Source organism: Patiria miniata, unplaced genomic scaffold, assembly GCF_015706575.1.
Source record: "Patiria miniata isolate m_02_andy unplaced genomic scaffold, ASM1570657v1 HiC_scaffold_23, whole genome shotgun sequence".
NCBI classification, from domain to species: domain Eukaryota; kingdom Metazoa; phylum Echinodermata; class Asteroidea; order Valvatida; family Asterinidae; genus Patiria; species Patiria miniata.
This window is the reverse complement of record NW_024037062.1, coordinates 3,816,008-3,821,019: the sequence shown is the minus strand read 5'-3', so window position 1 is coordinate 3,821,019 and position 5,012 is coordinate 3,816,008.

The following is a 5,012-nucleotide window of genomic DNA, read 5'->3' as shown; positions in this document are numbered from 1 at the left end:
CTGTAAAATCATGGCACCTGGTATACTGTCATTTTCAAGAAAAGTGGTATTTATGTTTCAATTTCCAACGCTGGTCGGCCGATCAGCGTTGGAAAAAAACTGGCTTTTTTTCAAAAACTGGCCCCAATTGACCATCGCACTTGTTTGCAATCGATTACACACCTATGAACGGGTACAAGCCAGCTAGACTGGTTCCCTGACCTTACAATTCTCCAATGTATGTAAACTGCTCTGTTTCTTCTTATATGGAGTCAGGGAACCAGACTACAAGAAAATGATTGTTTTTCTCAGTTTTTATAGCATTTTCGAACCCAAAACCTCAAAAAAGTCAGAGTAACTATATTTGCTATATATTTCCAACCCCCCAATTCCATCCATTTCTGAAAATTACAGCAAAAGCAAATGATGTATATTCCCTTTAAGTTCCAAAACGTAGGACGGCAGGGCGACACACTGTACAGCAGCGAAGGGAAGTGGACGGCAGCCTGCGGCTGACCCCGTGGTAGTAGTTTAGCATATCTGGGGTAAGGGGAGTCAAATCCAGCCTTTATATCCTCGTCAAACCCAAACAAAACAATGCATTCTGCAGCGAAAAAAGTCCGCGAGATACATCTAAAGAATTTGTATATTGCGTAATCAAGGTTTGCCTAACCCTGAGGTGTACTGTACGTAGGCTCATGGTGTGCCTTATCTTAAGCTTAATTAACAGTGATATAAAGCACTCCAAAAATGTCCCCCCCCCTTGATTTTTGTTACCATGGGGGAGGGACTGGTAACGCCTAATCCTACAAAAATCAAGTGGGGGTGACATTTTTGGATTTCACAGCTGTTTCACAGTACAACAGCACCGTCAGATACATGGGCGTCGCTCTGGGGAGGGGGCAAGGCTTCCCCCACCCGGACGAGCCAAAACAAATGAGGCGCGAAATCATATTGTTAATTAAATGGGTGGGATGGGGGAAGGGGCAAATGTCTCTGCCCACCCTCGAAAAAAGATCAATCGGGAAAATGCTGGAAAATATAGGGAATTTGGGGGAAACTAATGTGCTTTGCCCCCCTCTAGAAAAAAATCCTTGCGACGCCCATGGTCAGATATCGATATCATGATTCGGTCAAGCCAGCGCGGATCTTTACTTGAGGTGTGCCGCGGCCTGCCTCAAGAGAGTATACACTGCAGATGCTTTACTTATTCCAAAACTACCAGAAAGTTTGAACTGAGCGATCACAAAATCGTTTTAACCAACGAAGATAGCTGGAAATACTATACAGGAAAAACGGTGAGACATTTTATTACGTTGCTGATGTTACAAGTTTCCATCACAAAAAGCATTCGTTGGTGGAAATAGCTTGTTCCCCACCAAGTAGCAAATCAAAGGCGACATCAAAGCACCCCCGCCAGCCAGGGCAATATACGTTGCAAACTGAGGCCGAATGATTGACACTAATCTTCAGCCAATCAGATTCTCCGCATAAACTTCGTGACCTTTTCCAGCGCACTGAATGTTCATGTCTGGAATTACAGGGTCAACTTTCTTAGCCTATAGAAAAGCGCTTTTTAGGACGGTACAGGGCGCCGCCTTTTGGGGGAGGGTAGGAGGTACATTCTACGGTTTTCGTGGTCAGAAAATATGTCAGTATATATTGTGAAGTGTTCGAAACTAATCCCACAAGGTCAAAACAAGAAAGTTCTCGGGGTACTGTCTCACCAAATACGCCAGTAAGACTACCGTGGTTATAACGAGGATGCAGGAACATAATGTAACCATTTGGTCTAATTAATTTGGTACTTCGCAAGAAAGTAGATGTGTTTGCATTTCGGTTCACTTTTCATATATTTTATTAATACTGTTATATTAAACATGTATTTTGCAGATTGCTCAGTAGAAGAACCGCTTGGAATGGAGGATAAACGCATCCCAGATGATCACATAACAGCCTCGTCTGTGTACCAAATAATCCCGGTCACGGACCTGGTAGGGTGGGGCCTAATCAGGCGCGGTTCTAGAGCATTTATTTTAGGAGGGCTATGGGTGGAACCTGAACATTTTGCAGGGAGGCGTGCTGAAATGTAGACCTAAAGCTCCCAGCCCCCCAGTACAAGCGCCTGGGCCTAATATTAAAGGGAGCTTTCTGCTCATGGACGATGTGCTATTTTACAGTTTCACACTGAAAATGCTGTTTTTGTAATTGCAATTTGTCAAGAACTCCATACTTATTTATTTCTGAATGACACATTGGCTGGTAAAAACACGGCCCAACTTTCGTTATGGATTTAATAACGGATGTAAAAGTACTTGCAGTTCAAGAAAAGTCAATGTGGATGATTTTTGACACGTATTGGACAATAAGTTGTGCTCTACTCGTTAGTTGCGACGTTGTTGCCGACGGACTGGCAATTTGGGTATAAAACAAATGATTGTGAACACGACCAGACATAAGACAAGTAGAATAAGAAAACATGAACAACACAGGATTTCCGTCATGATCTTGTGCCGCATCGCGAGTGTCGCCCAGTGAATTTGCATGGTAGCCAATTTCGCTGCTGCTCGCATAATTTAAAAGAGATTTCCAGTCAAAAGACAGGTCATATTGTTGCTAGGAAAACGTTTCCATGGAGACTCCTTAAGTGTTTTAAAGAGATGTCGAAGGGGAATTGAAAGAGACAGTTTGAGTGGCATGAATGTCATTCCAATGAGTGTACGGTCGCCGCAGTGAAACTGCATGGTAGCCAATTTCGCTGCTGCTCGCGTAATTTATAAGAGATTTCCTGTCAAAAGACAGGTTATATTGTAATTAGGAAACGGTTTCCATGGAAACTCCTTAATTGTTTTTCAGAGATGTTGAAGGGGAATTGAAAGAGACAGTTTGTCATTTTAATGAGTGTTGCCTCAGTGAAGCTGCATGGTAGCCAATTTCACTGCTGTTCGCGTAATTTAAAAGAGATTTCTAGTCAAAAGACAGGTTATATTGGTATTTCCATGCAAACAGCTTAATTGTTTTCCAGAGAAGGGGAGCAACGGGGGATCATAGCAACAGTTTGAGCGGCATTAGTGTCAATTCAATGAGTGTCGCCGAGTGAAATTGGTAGCCATTTTCGCGTCAGCTCGCTTGTTGGAAGCAATGGCAGGACTTACAGAGGGCTTTTTATTTTGGGTGATTGTTGAGTGTGTTTCCCTCGCCCTGCTTTTAAAGGAAACTCAAGGTAAGGAAGAATATTTCAGTAGCTGACAAATATAGACAATAATATTATCACCATGAACAGCACCTTGTGTTATGCCAAATTCTCGCAGAAAGGAGAAATTTCTTTGTTTGTCCACGCACCATTGAAAAATACCTTTATATAGATTGAATGGATTCATTCTTGTTTTTACGAGTTACAAAATGGAATAAATTTATGGATTTTTATGGAAAAATGTCAGCTTTTTTTTAATTTATAGTAATACGTGCAAATATTGCTATTCATTCAGCCGGATATCCTTTCTTATTTTATTTTTTGTTACAATGAACGTACAAAGGGTTTACTCATGTCCATCCGACAAAAACAAAAATCACCATAAAATACTGTATAAGGTATATACTAGTTCAATTAAACTTTGGTAATTTTATGAAATTGACCGATTTAAGGGCTAGTAACTTATAGCAGACATCGTACTACTGGCATGTTTAATGTTTTGTGTCCACTGTTGCTACAAAAGCACGGAAAAAAACCTTAACAGCTGAATTTGTCGTGCAAATAACTCATAGGTCACAGGGTATACCTGAATCGTGGGGGAAAAATCCATTCATCCAGTCAATAAATAGCTGGCTCGCGCCAACGGATGTTTGTAAAAAAAAAGAAGACGTTTTCGCACAGTGATGGTTCGGTCCGAACTACCGTTAGTACTAATACAAAATTGCTCTTTTCTTGAAAATGACACTTATTTCACCATCTTGCAATGATAAGGTTCATTAAAAATTAATGTTCATAATGCAGGAAATTCTGTCTTCCTCGGGGAGGAGGCTGAATTCTTGAAGACTGTGAAACAAATAAGATATTTTTCGACGTCCTTTCATTTCCAAGCAACGCCATGCACCATTACCCAGGAGCCTGACCCACAGACCGGCCGCTACCGCTGGTTGATTCAAGCCGTGGACCCGTGTGGGTGCACGGAGATCGGAATGGGTGGCTTCAGCACCTTCGTACCGTACAGACCCTACGAAGTGACGTACTATGACACCTTTCTGATCAGCAGTGATCCTGAGGAGATACAGCAATGGCTGAACTGCACTGGTGAGTACACTAGCGGACCCCTCCCCTTAATAAGAAATAATGAAGATGACTGATTGAGATCGATGCTGTTGTGTACTCATCCCTTTCCTTCCTGGTACTTGATGGGTAACATAAGCTGCCAATACACACCTCTTAAGTTGAGGACTGTGTTCACAGCGAATTCTTTCCACAATAATTTTTAATAATGCACTGAGTTAACCGAACTGGTCGAAAAGTGAACTGAGGAAAAAAGAATTGGAACGATACTAAATACTGTGGAGAAATTACAAATTATTAACAAACAAAATGATTGAATAAAAGAATTGAATGAAAAACTGCTCAAGGGGCAGAATTATCTGTGGAAAAAGGATGTAGTTGAAATAAGAAATACTTTAGTTACTATCTTGGTTTCCTTAATTTTTAGATATTAAAATAAATGTGAATGAGTATCACACTTTATGGTCTGGTAACTTGGCTGTACTGAGAAACTTTAATTTCGAATTTACACCAATATATTTCACATTTTGGTCCAGTGTAATTCGAAAAAAAAAGTATTCTGGTTAGGCCAAATATATTGGGGAAACTTGTCTCTAGTTAACTTATAGGACCAAGGAAAATTGAGTGCGAGCGTACCGCTTGAGTGCAAACGCGGTTCCATCACAGTACAGTATTTGTGCATTTATTCCTCAGGCGACTCTTCTTGCTCTGTTGAGGGACCTCTTGGGATGGAAGATGGTCGCATCCCGGATGAACGCATCACAGC